This window comes from Pan troglodytes, chromosome 15 (genome assembly GCF_028858775.2).
Source record: "Pan troglodytes isolate AG18354 chromosome 15, NHGRI_mPanTro3-v2.0_pri, whole genome shotgun sequence".
Lineage (NCBI taxonomy): Eukaryota > Metazoa > Chordata > Mammalia > Primates > Hominidae > Pan > Pan troglodytes.
In genome coordinates, this window is record NC_072413.2 from 85,880,438 (window position 1) to 85,896,700 (window position 16,263).

A 16,263-nucleotide genomic window follows, 5' to 3' on the forward strand; every position below is an offset into this window, starting at 1 on the left:
TGAAGCACTAACCACCAATATGATGGTATTTTGAGGTAGAGCCTTTGGGAGGTAATTGGGGTTCTATGAGGTCATGATGGTGGGGCCCTTATAATGGGATTAGTGTCCTTATAAAGAGTAGAGGAAGAAAGGTGAGAGCTTTCTCTCTCTCCACATGCCATGTGAGACCACAGCAAGCAGGTAGCTGTCTACAATCTACAAGCCTGAAAGAGAGAACTCACCAGGAGCTAAATCTGCTGGTGCCTTGATGTTGGAATTCCCAGGCTCCAGAATTTTGAGAAACAAATGTCTGGTTTTTAAGCCACCCAGTATTTGGTATTTTATTATAACAGCCTGAGCTGACGTAAGCAGATTGTCATCTGTGTCTTTTTCTCCCTCAAACAATGAGTTCATCCTCTATAATATCTATCTAAAGAAAAACTCCTTCTCAAATGTGTAGTAATCTCCTAAGCATATTAGACATGATAAGATGATAATTATAACTATTAACATATACTGAGTACTTACATGAGAGTCATAAATGATCTTATGGGTATTAACCCCATTTAACACAACCCTACTAAGAAGATATTATTATGCCCATTTTCTCCTGAGAAAACTAAGGCATAAAAAAGGTTAAGTAAACTAGGCCAAGGTCATATAGTCAGTAAGTTATGGCATCAGAATATGAACACAGATGGTCTTGCCTCAGAACCTGGACTCATAACTACCATGTAGCCTACCATCTTGTATTTCCAACACTCTCTGAGCACAGCAGAGGTTCTGCCAATGGAAAGCCCATTGTCTCTAACTACCCAGGCATATTCACCTCTTGCCACTCTACCCTCTCCCTGCCTTTACAAATTTGCTGCAAAGCTACAGATTTAAGACTGAATTTTTACATAAATGCACAGAGTAGTCATAAATCTATAAATTTAAGACTCTAAATTTTTACCATTCAAATTCCTTTTAGCTTAATCATCATTTTATGATGTTTCTCTGAAATATCTCTATCAACATCTGCTTGGTACTGGCTTAAATGCTAGACTACAAAATCTGCTAATTGCTTACTTGTGGAATCATTCACACATGTGTTGCTCACCCCAGGATGTGACTTCTGTACCAAGTCAACATGAACTTCTCTTGCTTTCTTTGTCCTTTCTTTCCTCTTATTATACTTTTCTTTTTTTTCTAGAGACATGAAGGGGAGACAGGGACAGAACTGTAGGAGGTGGGCTCCAAAACATTTATTTCTGAGCCTTATAAAAATAATAATAAACAGCACTTATTAAGGACTTCTTGAAGAGATATAGTATAGTGTATTGGTTAAAAATATGGGCTCTGGAGACAGACATACTTTGAACACTCACTTCAGACCTTGAGCTTGTTACTTCTCCTCTCAGTGCCTCGGCTTCCTCATCTGAAAAACGAAGATACGTTCATACTAGAATATTTGAATATTAAGTGAGTACATATATATATATGTGTGTGTATATATATATATATATGTGTGTATATATATATATATATATATACATATACTATTTAAAACAGTACTAGCATAAAAATGTTATATAAATGTGATGGCTCTGCCAGGTTGGGGCAAAAGATTGCAAAAAAGGGGATGCCAGAAGAGGGGGTGTCAAAATAATTGTACTGAGAGAGGGGGTCAATTAACCTCTGGACTAGTACAAAGTGTATGAAACATAATACTAAGAAAATGCATTTATAGCCAAGCATGGTGTAGTCCCAGCTACTCAGGAGGCTGAGGCAGGAGAATCGCTTGAACCTGGGAGGTGGAGGTTTCAGTGAGCTGAGATTGTACAATTGCACTCCAGCGTAGGTGACACAATGAGACTCTGTCAAAAAAAATGCATTTATAGATAAAAAGATTTGCCTAGTTGAAATGAAACATCACAGTGCAGGGCACAGAGAAAGGGAAGTACAGCATTTTCAATTTGAGGTGGTATAATATTCCTATTGTCTCCCATTTACAATCATGGATTCTAAGTGTCCCTAGGTTGTTGCTATTAAGCATATAGCCAATACAGGAATCACGCTCTACCATGGCTGACACAAGGTCCCAGCCTTTGCTTGAACAACTCAGGCCATGTGGTAGGCTGAATAATGAGCCCTCCTAAAGTCCATGTCTGAATCTCCAGAACCTGTGAATGTTGCCTCAAATGGCAAAAGGCACTTTGTAAATGTAATTAAGTTAAGAATTTCAGAGACAGAGAATAGCCTGGATTATACAAGTGAATCTAAATGAATTACAAGTGTATTAGTCTCACACTGATATAAGGACATACCCGAGACTGGGTAATTTATAAAGGAAAGAAGTTTAATTGACTCACAGTTCCACAGGGCAGGGGAGGACTCAGGAAACAATCATGGTGGAAAGGGAAGCAAACATATCCTTCTTCACATGGTGGCAGGAGAGAGAAATGAGTGCCCAGTGAAGGGGGAAGTGCCTTATAAAACCAACAGATCTCATAAGAACTCACTATCATGAGAACAGGATGGGGAAACCACCTCAATGATTCAATTATCTCCCCCTAGTCCCTCCCATGACACGTGGGGATTATGGGAACTACAATTCAAGATGAGATTTGGGTGGGGACACAGCCAAAGCATATCAACAAGTGTTCTCATAACAGGGAGGGAGAGGGAGATTTAACTACAGAAATAAGAGACTGATGATGGAAGCAACAAGCTGGTGTGATGAGAGAATGGGGTCACAAGCCAAGGAGTGCAGGCTCCAGAAGCTAGCAAGGGCAAGGAAACTAGAGCCTCCAGAAGGAATGATCCCTGTCAATGTCTTGAATTTAGTCCAGTGAGACCAATTTTAAACTTCTAGCCTCCAGGACTTCAGGAGAATAAATCTGCACTAAATCACTAAGTTTGTGGTAATGCATTATTGCAGTGAGAGGAAATTCATATACACCAAAACTCCATTGTGATTACTGTTGACACAGTGGTCCTCCAACGGTGCACCTAAGATATGCTTATGCTTCGAAACCTAGATATTCAATAGCTAAATTTGAATCATGAATAAAGTTATTGTAGGAAAAAATATAGTAGCTCTCAGTTTTTGAGGACATATTACCATTATGCTTTTCCATGTATCAGCTCATTAAATGTAATCCTCACAACAATTCTCTTATGATAGGTGAGCAGACAGGTTTAAAGAGGCTGAATAATTTGTCCAAAGTCAGGAAGCTAACTAAGTAGCCAAACAGAGGTTCAATCCCAATTTGAGTCCAAAAATAATGACATTGAATTGAACATATAAAAATATATCAAATTTGAGTTTTCTCCCAGTGGTTTTTCTTATATTTGGAAGGGTCTACTATCATTTGTTTGCCAGCATAGGCTAGTGGCCATAGAAATGAATGAGAAACAACAAACAATATTAACAGAAAAATTCAAAATTGTCAATGCCTATGATCAAACCCCTTCTTTAAAAACACTCAGGATTTGGATTTGTAATTGTGATGTTATATTGTTTTGTAGAACATGCCATTTAGTTATATCCATATTTCTAAGGGTAGTAAACTTGAAACAATTAAATATAGAGTGTCTTTTGAGGTTGCCTCTTATATACGTGTCTGTTATTATTAGCAGATGCCAGGCTATGGTAAGCATTTAATTTTCACAACTATCCTATGATATTGGTAATTTTTATTTTTGCATTTTACAAATAAAAAAGAACATTTAAATAATTTGCCTAAGATCACCCAGTTTATGAGAGGCAGAGACAGGGCTGGAACTAACAGCAGTCTGATTTCAAAAACTGTGCTTTTCTGCACCCCACTGAGAGGAGAATGCCCAAACTTTAACCCCCCCACCCCCACCAAAGCATCATGCAGAACATTCCATTCCATCCATACACAACCTTTATGACCCCTTTTGAAGTAACATAACAACCTATTTTATGGAGAGCATGGAGAAAGGCTCTCCATAAAAAGGCAAAAGGAGAGAACCATTTGGTTAAATTTTGTGGTGTTGCGCAAAGAACACAGTATCTTCTAGATATGAGATATCTAAATGGCTAAAACATTGCCCAATTGTATTGAACCCAAGTGTGTTTACATGTGACCTCAACTCCCTTCCTTGGATCTGTCTTCTGGGGTCACAGAGAACAAGTGTACTCTCCTTTCATCCAACAGGCCTTTTATGTCTTCCCAAGTTTATGTTTGTTTCTGAGCTAAACGTATTCCTGTTCTTCAATCGCCCTTGATGTGACAAGGTTTGTTTTAGGATATGCCAAAATCAGAGATGACTCCCTAACTGATTTTAGTTGTGTCATCTCGGCAAGATAAAAGCCTCAGGACATAGAGAGAGTGAGAAGGAGACAGGTCAGAGATCTTGTTTTTGGTTTTATTTTCCTTTAGTTATACTATTCAAGACAGTGCAATGTAATATTTAGCTTTTCCAGCCCCTGCTTCCAGCCCCTGGCCAAAGGAGTGATTCGTTGAATGAAGGGGAGTCATGGCCTCCTAAACTGACACTGATCACTTACACATAGGGGATGACACAGAGGGGTGTCACACCCCACAGCCAATTTGGTGGGCATGACCAGGAAACAGATTTACGTGAGGAGGAGTACCTTTTATTTCCTCCCCTGGGGCAGAAACATTTCTACCTCATTTAAGTCATTAACATTTATGTCTAGTGTTCTGAATGCTAAGCATGTGGGATTTATTTATATCCTACTGCTCAAGGTCGGGGCCGAGGTCTCATTACAAAAATTCAAAAAATTGCAACTTCAGGCATAAAGGGTTAAGGGGCAGATCTTCACAAACTCCACACAAGCCAGCAAGCACAGTACCCGGGCAAACAAGTGCTACTTAGCATGGGACTGCCATAATCTTCCTGTGGGAAAAGGCACACAAACCTCATCATGAGTCCCCTAAGCACACAGACAATGGTCATACTCAGTTAAATCAATGTGTTCCCATGAAAAAGGAAAGATCATTCGTTTTTATTGAGCCTCAGTGGGGCCTTCAGGCCTCCCAAAGGAATCTGACCCTATGATCCACTGTAGCCATTTCTGTCTTCACCATCTTGGTTCTCCTCTAGTTAATTCCACTTAGAATGGCCTGATCACAAAAGCAATAAAGTCAATAGATTTATTATAAAATAATAAATGACTAACAGCACACCCTTTCCTAGGAAAGATAGCACAACAGAAAGACAACCCCCTCAAAGTCCCGTAAAACATATTTGTGCTAAAAGAAAAGGCCGTTCTATGGCTCTGTATTTTACCACAAAATAGCCTATTTAAACACATCTGGGCCCAGGATGAAGAGTAACACTCTACAAGCCAGTCACAAGGCTCCTGATGAGAAATTCAGGACTTCTGAGAATATGTTTTGGGCTCCTGGTGGATTTTGGTGCCCTTACCCCTTCCGACCACATGATGGCGCCCTGTGCTCCGGTGGAGCAAGTAGAGTCAGGAAAGCAGGGTTCAGAGTCAGCCTCCGCTTATTTTCAATCTGGGATTTGGCACAAACACTTTACCCTTCTGAGCTTTGATGACCTCATCTGTGGAAGGGTTATTATTATTCCTCAGGATAATAGTTACCTACTGGGGCTGTTGTGAGAATAATGAGGTAACCACTAGGACGCACAGCATAGCTCGTGAAACAGGACCAAGGAGCTGCTTCCGCTCTCTCTCCCACGGGCCCTTCCAGTTCATTCCACCGGACTGGCTTTTTCTTGTCCCTGGATCCGATTAGAACAAGTTTTATAACTCTTCTGGATACTTTCAAGTAATCAAAGAAGGCTTGATTCGGAAATTCCTATCTTCTATCCAATGGAATAAATAAAACTTTCCGTTTGTCCGTTCTCACTCACATCCTCTCCATGCTCACTGCTGGCCCAAGCAGGCTGGCTGCCTGCCCAGGAGAAAGTGGTGTTTGACCTCTCTTTCTCCACCGTGCACATTCATCCTTTCTCCTCAAACTAGTTAATCGTGGTTTCTTACCCTTCTGCATCAGAAAGTATGGAGATAAGAGAAGAAAAGGGGTCTCCTCTCAGGATGATGGGGCATGCACCCTCACGTTCTCTCCCCGGCTGCTCCTTGAGCCTCTGAGACGTGCTCCCCCGCCCCATCGCTGGGCTTTTTTTTTTTTTCCTGTAGTTTCATTGACTTGGGCAAATTCTTCTCTTCTGCCTGACACTTCAGGATCCTACTTCAGCTTTGTAACCCTGGAACCCCGCCCCCTCCCCTAAGGAGGCTGCCATCTTGCTCAGGATCTAAGATGTCCAGCACTGTCTCAGACATGGCCTCCATCTTCTCCATGGGACCCACTTGCTTTGCCTGGAGAAACACTGGGAGTGTAGCCCATCCCAAGGCAGCAACATCTCTTCTTCACTCCATTCTCTTAGCAACCACACAGCCTCTTTCACTCTGGATTTCTGGAGCTGAGTCAAGTGCTGGTCTGTGGAGCCCACCAAACATCCAGAGACACATGCTAGGTTCTCTGGGTAGTTTCCTCACACCCCTCAATATGGACCTGAGGTGAAAGAACCCACCCTTCAACTTATGGGAGAGATTCACCATACAACTCCCACCTTTTTGTCCATCTTTCTAACCTACTAGAGGCTGGAGGTCAGTGCTTGGGTGTGGGGCAATATCCAGTTTTGGCTCAGCTCCTTTTGCAAGTCTCAGTTGTGGTTTTGCACCTCACTTTGGACTATAGGCTCTGTTAACTTGAGTGCACAGCTGAAACTGTGAAATTATAAAATAATAAATGACTAATGGCATGCCCTTTGCTAGGAAAGATAGCACAACAGAAAGACATCCCCTCAAACAAAGTCTCCTAAAACATATTTTAGGGGACTGGAAGACCTTCGCGTTAATATCTCTTTACCATAATAGTAGCAATGGTAATAGTGGCAGCGAGTGTTTATCTGTCATGGAGATGCATCGGGCACTGTACTGAGTGGTTTATGGGTATTTTCTTATTGAATCCTCACTACAATCCTCTGAGGAAACTCTGATGTTTGCATTTAACACAGGAGGAAACTGAGGCTCAGGGAAGGTCTTGATTAAGCTTGGGTCACAGACTTCACAAGGGGCAATAGTAGGATTACAAAGTAGGTCAGTCTGATTCTAGGGCCAGTGTCAGAATCTCTGTCCACACACCAGAATGCTTGTGCAACCATCAAATCAGTCATTTATTTGATAGGCTATGAAAAAGCCTTTTGTAAAACTATAAAGTATTCTTCAATTATTTATATTGTTATTGTAGTTATAAAAAAAATGATTTTTATTATTCCATTCCATTAGTATGGCTTTAGGCTGCTTATATAAGATACATTAAACACTCTAAAAAGATTTAAATTGAGGCTGGGGATTGGGAGGTGACAGAGTAAGTGTTACAGCGGCCATTAAAATGTCTTAAACATTAAGGTACCTAAAAATGTAATATTTAACTGAATTAAGATCGCCAAATTAAATTGGCTGTTTTCCCAAGTGTGATCTCTGGTAATTGCCACTTGATTGAATAGGGAACCAAACAGACAGAATTGTAGACAACGCAGTGATGTTCAAGCCCTCCCGCTACCCCCACCACCCTCATTAGGTACAAGTAGCTTTACCAATTGCTCAGAAAACAGAACATCCATGCTCTGCTTTAGAGTCATACAAATATCAGGAATGTTTGCATATGTTTCCCCACCACTTACAAGGATTTAAAAAGAAACTTTTCCATAAGAACATAACATGGATGAAACCAGTCATATGATTAACAGGTAACATGTAATGAAATGTTACTCTGTGCCAGGCACTGGGTTGAGTACTCCACAAGAATGCCTTATTTTATTTTATTAATTAATTTATTTTTTTGAGACAGAGTCTCACTCCATTGCCCAGGCTGGAGTGAAGTCACAGGATCTCAGCTCACTGCAACCTCTGCCTCCCAGGTTCAAGCAATTCACTTGTCTCAGACTCCTGAGTAGCTGGGACTACAGTTGCCTGCCATCATGCCCAGCTAATTTTTGTATTTTTAATAGAGACGGGGTTTCACCTTGTTGGTCAGGCTGATCTCGAACTGCTGACCTCAGGTGATCCACCCACCTTGGCCTCCCAAAGTGCTGGGATTACAGGCATGAGCCACCACGCCCAGCCTAGAATAACTTATTTTAACAACACTTTTTTTTTTTTTTTTTGAGACAGAGTCTCACTCTGTTGCCCAGATTGGAGTACAGTGGTGCGATCTGTGCTCACTGCAACCTTCACCTCCCAGGTTCAAGCGATTCTCCTGCCTCAGCCTTCCCAGTAGCTGGGACTACAGGCACGTGCCACCATGCCTGGCTAATTTTTGTATCTTCAGGAGAGACAGGGTTTCACCATGTTGGCCAGGCTGATCTCGAACTCCTGACCTCAAGTGATCTGCCTTCCTAGGCCTCCCAAAGTGCTGGGATTACAGGCATGAGCCACTGCAACCTGGCTTTTCAACAACACTTTGAAATAACAACACTAAGTTTTCTGATTTACAGAGGGGGCTTAGGACAGTCACTGTGGTAGGAAGAATAATTCCCCCCAAAGATGTCCAAGTCCTAATCCCTGGAACCTATAAATATGTTTCTTACATGGCAAAAAGACTTTGCAGATGTGATTATATTTAGCCTCTTGACATGGGAATATTATACTATATTATACAGGTGGGCCCAATGTAATCATAAGGATCCTTAAAAGATAGAAGAGGGAGGAAGAGAAACAAAAGAGGGAAGAAGGTCAGAGTCAAATTCAGAGAGAGATTTGAAGGTATTACACTGCTGGCTCTGAAGATAGAGAAAGGGACCATGAGCCAAGAAATGCAGGTGGCCTCAAAAAGCTGGAAAAGGCAAGGAAACAAGATTCTCCGTTAGAACCTCCATAAGGAATACATCTCTTCTGACACCTTGATTTCAGCCCAGTAGAACACCTAGAACTGTAAGACACTGAATTTCTTGATGTTTTAAGCCACTGTATGTGTATAATTTGTTACAGTCGCAATAGGAAACTAATAGTCACCTTGCATTAGGAAATGGTGGAGGTTGGATTTGAACACTGGTGTGTCTGACTCCAAATTGCATCCCATGTTTACCAGTGTTTTGGGTTGAATTGTGCCTCCATTAAGTATTGACCCCTTAATCCCCAATATCTGTAAATGTGATCTTATTTGGAAATAGAGTCTTCACAGATTATCAAGATAAGATGAGGTACATCCTTATCCAGCGTGATTGGTGTCATTATAAAAGGGGGAAATTTGACTGGTACAACGAGAAGACATTGTGATGAGACACAGGGAGAAGGTGGCCATCTACAGCCAAGGAATGCCTGAGGCTCCCAGAAAGTTAGGAAAGATGTCTTATTATATCCTCAGCCTTCAGAGGGAGCACGGCCCCGCCAACTCCTTGATTTCAAATTTCTGGCCTCCAGAACAGAGGTAATGAAATTTAGCTGTTCTAAGTCACCCAGTTTGTGGTGGTTTGTTGCAAAAGCCCTAGCAAACCAATATACCCACTCGGTGAAGTAGCCTCATAGCTGTTTGAGTCTACAATCTTGGATAGACACTCTCCACATCTAACATTAAGATGTCTTAGTTCGTTTTTGCTACGGTAACAAAATACCTGAGACTGAGTAATTTATAAGTAATAGAAATGTATTTCTCACAGTCCTCGAGGCTGGGAAGTCCGAGATCAAGAAGTTGCAGATTTAGTGTCTGTTGAGGGCCTGGTCTCTGCCTCCAAGATGGCACCTTGAACACTGTGTCCTCACATGGCAAAGAGACGGAAGGGCAAAAAGGGCCTATGCTACTTCCCTCCAGCCCTTTCATAAGGCACCGAACCATTCATGAGGGATTTGATTTAATCACATCCCAAAAGCCCCACCTCTTAATACCACCACAATGGGGATTAATTTTCAATGTGCGTTTATAAAGAATGCCATCATTCAAACCACAGCAGGAGGCTTTTAGTAATAAATTAAAAACTACATTCCCTTATATCCTGTGGGTTTTTATTTTATAGAACACTTTTCACAAATATTAACTTATCTTATTCATACCACACTCACGTAAGCAAGCCAAGGATCATCTCTCTAGAGTGGTTCTATGGTATGGTAGTCCTGTGGTATGTATATAGTGGTTTCACACACCAGTCTTAGGCTGTCTATGTCCAAATTCTGCCCCTGTCAGTGATTCAGGAAAGTTACCAACTTTCTACATGCTTCAGTTTCTTCATCTGAGTAATAAGAGTAATAATAATAATAGTACCTACCTCATAATTGAGAGGGTTACATTAGATAGCATTGGCTAGGTGCGGTGGTTCATGCCTGTAATCCCAGCACTTTGGGAGGCCAAGGCGGGCGGATCACATGAGGTCAGAAGTTCGAGCCCAGCCTGACCAACATGGTGAAACCCCATCTCTACTAAAAATACAAAAATTAGCCAGGCATGGTGGTACATACCTGTAATCCCAGCTACTCAGGAGGCTGAGGCAGGAGAATCACTTGAACCCGGGAAGCGGAGGTTGCAGTGAGCTGAGATGGAGCCAATGCATTCCAGCCTGGGTGACAGAGCGAGACTCTGTCAAAAAAAAAAGAAAGAAAGAAATTAGATAGCACATATGAAGTGCTTAGCCTAGCCCATTGTATGCCCACAGAAGACCCTATTTTGTAGATAGAAAAACTGAAGTTCAGAGAAGTTAAGTGATTTACCCAAGGACATATGACTGCTAAGCACAACCAGGACTAAAACCCAAGTCTTCTAAATCCCAGGACTGCACTCTTCACTATAATATCTTGTCTCTCCCTTTCCTTTCATAATCATGATTCTTTTGTGCTCTGGGTTTAAATCAAGCTGAATCTTTTTGTCCTTTAAGCAATTATAAATGTAATTCCTCGTGCCATGCCCACTCCAGTCATTCAGTAAAGATTACAGTTTCTATAAACCACAAAGTCTTCTTGTCCAAATTCTTTTACGAGAACCTTTATCCCAAGAAGTAACTCATCTTACTGCCTAACAGCAAAGCAGTTCTGTCAAGATGATACCTTCCCTAAATAAAACACCAAGGACATTTAAAGATAGAAGACACAGCAGCCCCCACCAGCAGCCACCAAACTGCTGACTCCCCCAAGTCTACTGTGTTTTGTTCCTGGGTTAGCTTTGCTTAGTGAGACAGACCCTAATAGCTTACAGTTATTGTAAATAAATAAACTGAGTGCCCTGTACATTGCAAAGCTGCCTTGGGACCTCACTTCTGCCTCATTATATTTGTTGCATTTATCCAACCATCTCAGAAAGTGGTTCTCCTTAAAATTATGGGATGCAGAATAAAAAACCCATCAGGATTTAATGACCATATTTCAGTGTCTTATTCCTTAAAGGAACTTGGCTTTTTCAGCATTTTTGCAATCATTCGAACTAGGAGGAGATTGAAAAGGTAGAGCAAGTTTTGTTTTTTTAAAAAAACTACCACAAACCATCCATCAGTGTTAAACTATTGATAGGGAGAATGGAGAAGGGATGGACAGCCATGAGTGAGGAGGTTTGGAGAATATTTAAAAAGACAATCTCTCAGTCTAATAAAATACAATTAACTGAATTTTGTGAAGGCTTCTATAAAAAATACACAAAGAATCAATATTAGGCATAAAACCCAAAAGTGGGTTGTTATCTCTAAACCAGAAAAAGCATTTCATTAGTCTGGAGGATTTTATACTCCCATTGGGAAAATTGCTTTTTCTTCACACCCCTCTTTTGCTCACTACAGAAACTCAATTGAAAAGTCAATCATCAAAGTCACTTAGCAAATGTCAAAAGGTGCTGCCTCTTTCTAAATATATTTGCTTCCTGGTGGAAAATTCAGGCCCTAGAAACCCTGGCACCTTTCCTCCATGTTGGCTCACAATTTTCCATCATTGTGCTGTTTTTTACTCTTTACGGTTTGTTGTTGTTGTTTGTCTATTTTTGTTGTTGTTGGAAACAGAAAGCCCATTTTATAAGGTTGTGGGCAACAGCTTTTCTCTTTAACATTTCAGTGTTCTTTCACAGTCACTGCACCCGTGAGAGCACCCATTGCCCAGGTTATAAACAAGCATCACACTCCAAACCCACTCATGGCAGCAAGAAAGGCCTTCTCACATTTTATCCTTGGACATGCCTGTTGCTTAATTTACACTCTGCCCGGTAACAATGGTGGTTTCGTTTAAGACCTTACCAACCACAGATCAACAAGGCATACCCCCTCCTTCTTCAACTCACTAAAACACAAGTCGAGCAGATACACACAGTGCACAAAGGCCCTGGGAGCAGAATTTGAAGATCAGGCACAAACAGTCCAAGCGGGAGCTTATAGAAGCATCTGAAAACCTCGAGTCATAAATGACTGAACTGGAAAGAGCATGATATAAGAGTACTGTCTGGGTACCAAACCAGGCTTCTAGTCAACAGTAGCCACGGTAAAATGGCAATTTACTGGACCTCTGATGTGCACTTGATATATGCTTTACCACTCTACCTCTGGATTCTCTTTTTACTGGCTAGCTATGTAAGCTGGGGCAGACTGCCTCTTTTTTGAACATAGGGTTGTGAAATTCATATATGATATATCTGAACATGCTTTATTAACCAAGTACTTTAAAAAGGAAAGAATTACCTTGCCAAATCTAGGAGGGTGACTTGTGCTGCTGGTTGTCCAGTCTGTGTGTATATTCAATTATCTAACTAATAAATTAACCAGATTGACTGTCTACAATTTCTCATTTACTCTATCTTGGCTATGTGGATGTGTCCTAAAGATGACAGATGGTGACAATAGCAGACAGCTGCAGTGGGGACCTGGTTCCCTCGTGAACATGGCTGGCTTCAGTCTTCTCTGAATAATCCTTAAACTTGGAAAGTCAACACTGTTGCTTTCCAGCCCAAACTTTTTGGCTGTTTGTAGACCACCCAGCTGTTTTCAAAAGAACTTTCCATAATCCATAGGATAGATATCTCAACCTTGAAAGGACTTGTGAAGAATTTACTTTGTACTAAGGTGTGCACTTCATATATGAGTCATAATACATTCCACTAGAGTGCAACCTCCGTCAAAGTCTTGTTCTGCGTTCCCGACAGCTCACACATGAACTGCACTCAGTAAAAACATAATTATTTGACATATTGCACCCATGAAATATCAAAAATTGGGGGTTGTCATTAATATTAAATTATAGAAGAAGAAACTGCTGACTGCCTATAACTGAGTGAAAATCATGATAGAAGAATAATTAGTAGGATCACAGCCGTGCGGCTGATGATTTAGATTACAGCCATTTAATAAGTAAACATTCCCTGCCCTTTGAAGAATGCAGTTTTAGTTTAGCCAGGCAAAAGCTGAGATAGGCCAAGAAGAGGTGATGGTAGACAACAAAGGGCTTTCAGCTGTACATTAAACCTGCTTAAATCACATACGATTTAAGTAACGATAGTAAGAATTATAGTAAGAATGACAGTATGATACTGTATACAATAGTATTCAGAATTCTATATTTTAGATACACCTATATATAGAGAGATATATATTCTGTAGTTTAGAATTCCTTAATAATAGATTTGTATCCATAAAATCTTTTGAGTTCCAATCTCCATTCAGTATAATAAATCCTCTTTTCTGTGCCTGAGAATGTGGGATACTTTAATCGTAGTCGTGCTGCCATCTAGTGGACATATCTTAGACCTGAGGGTCTTCTGTCTTCTGGAAATTGTCAGGAAAGAATTAGAAGTTTTAAGGTTCATGTCTGACATCTATTTTTCTGTAGGAGACTAATTTTTTGAATACCTCTATAGATTTCTCTTAGCTTGGATCAGAGTATTTTTCACACTATTCCTCCTGTCTTAGTAGAAAGATATTTTCAAATGTGTCAGTCACACTCAGTGAGCTGGAAGAGAATTTCTGTTTTCTGCTTTCGTTTAAAAATAAGAAGAGTGTGACAAGAGAAAATGTGTCCCCCTGGAAAGAAGTGCCATCAGACCAGCAATAGCCTGCCTCCTTTTTTTAGATCCATGCTGTATATCTTTGAGGGACGAGGCCTCAAACAGACACACTGACAGGTCACTGCCTTTTATTTTTTTCTTTCTGTTGTTTTCCTGAGACAATTATGAACACCCCTGTGTGACAAACACACTCCTATTTGGACAGCGACATTTTACTTTAGTCCTTCACCAGCAAGTGCGACAGAGGAAATGAAGGACAAAGCAAAGAATCTGGCTTCTTTCTCGGCTGTGAGGCCTGAATGAGTCATTTCTTTTCTCTGACCTCGGTTTCTCCCTCTGCTCAATGAATAGCGGCATTAGGCAATCTTTAAAGCACCTCCTTGCCCAAAAGCACATTAAGATATATCGTATGTGAGTTAATCACCCTATAAACAAAGCCCGTACTATGCAAAGCACGTACAAACAAAATACAATTGCAAGATTTCCCTCATTTTACCCTTCTCTGTTGGTTATCAGGTCCTCAATGCTATCGAAAAGTCCCAGAGAGAAGGGTTGCCTCTGTCTATTCAGTGCGCAGTTGACACGTAGGATTCATAATTCTGAGCCCTTCATTCACTGGAGGGCATGGATCTTAATTTTGGAGGGCACATTGGAATCACCTGGAGAGCTTTTAAAATACTGACGTTTGGGATCCACCCATATTTAATTGGTACGGGGTGCTTCTGGAACTTTGAAGTAGTCTTAAAGTTCTCCAAGTGATTGCAATTTGCAGTAAAGCTTGAGGCCCACTGGTCTAGAGAAAATAAAACACAGAGGCCTTAGATAATGAAATGAATCTTTCCAGGGAAGAGCAGGAGAGCAAGGCACTGGCACCGAGTCGCTCATCCTCATATGACCCACTTCTGGCTTCCTTTAACACTTTTGCTTCCACGGGTAAATTTCAAACACTGTTACTTGGTTTCTTAATCTATCTGCATGTGCTCCACTAACTCGTTTTTTGCTAAAGGAGGAAAAATAGAAGCTAAAGGGAATATTAAATTCTCCTTGCTAAAGGCTTTTTAAGTGCCATAGATATTTTAAAGAGAAGAGAGAATTTAGAGATCATCTATTCCAAGTCCTTGATTTGACAGGCAAAGACATAAACCAGGAAAGATCAATAGCTGGATATGGGCTATGATATGCTCTGTATAAGCAGGACTCCTTGCTACCACTTTTATGTACATCATATCATTAACTCTTCACTATAGTCTTACAAGATGGTCATTTTACAACCATGTGGAGATTTCATGAGATTAAGCCAACATTGGTAACTGGAAACCTGAACTTGAATCTAGGCCCTTCCAGCTCCTCTGTACATGCAAAGTCCTGGTCCCACAGGTCATGGATGGCCAGGTGAGACCAGAAGACTACAAGCTTACAAAATAGCTATCATTTTTTGAGAACGTACTAGATACCAGACTTGAGCTAAGCACTCTGCATGCATTATCTCATTTAACACAAACAATAATACTCATAGGATTAATTAACCTACCTACTTTTACACACAAGCAATCTGCAGCCCAGAGAGGTAATTTGCCCAAGATCAGAGAGCTAACAAGAAACAGAGCTGAGGGCCTGTTCAGCCTTCAAAGCCCATGGAGGAATTTTCCCTTATATTATATGACTCATTCCTAACACAGCCAAGCCCATAAGGAGTATCAGCAACACAAAAGTTTGGTAAAGTTTTCTTCCTCATTTCGCAGTGCAAGCATGCCCAAATACTTCATTTGGGTAATTTATATTAGTGGAAAGCGCTTAAAACCAGATTACACTTTTCACTTTGCCTGTCTCTAAAATGCATTTAATAGGCCACAGGTAAACTATGTGATACTTATTAAAATGTACTTTTAGTGCATTCTAAATAGCTGTGATAGCTTCACTGTGAATTTTAAATTTGCACTGCATTTATTTTTACTCTGGAAATACAATTTATATGATTCTTCCCTAATATATTTCTTACCTGATTTGTATTTGATGGCTCAGTCTCAGCAACTGATACATACTAATGATGATATATACTACAGTGGACTAGGGAAAGGGTAGTGTCGATCCCCTCCAAACAGAACATGGGGTGTGATAAGATTAATTCACTTCTACAAAGCCTTTTAAGACTCAGAAAAGCGCTGTACTAGTGTTTTGTTGTTTAGCATTTCAGAAACTTACATGAAGATAGAATATGTCTTATACAACTAGTGTCCTAGTACTTTTATGTAAACCAAGTTGCTTTATTAAATTACACTTTTAATGTCCTAAGTGAAAATCCTATTGAAAGGGC

The 16,263-nt window shown here is 40.5% G+C and overlaps 1 long non-coding RNA gene across 1 annotated transcript in view; it reads right to left on the reverse strand.

The window, feature by feature from the left end:
* Positions 1 to 10,559, reverse strand: part of LOC134808307 (uncharacterized) — a 48,572-nt gene extending 38,013 nt beyond the window's left edge. Inside the window, exons 1-2 of the long non-coding RNA XR_010150992.1 lie at positions 10,442 to 10,559; positions 1,350 to 1,399 (exon numbers count right to left, since the gene is read on the reverse strand). This is a non-coding gene — a long non-coding RNA (uncharacterized LOC134808307). The remainder of the gene's footprint in view (positions 1 to 1,349; positions 1,400 to 10,441) is intronic.
* Positions 10,560 to 16,263: the final 5,704 nt, after the last annotated feature.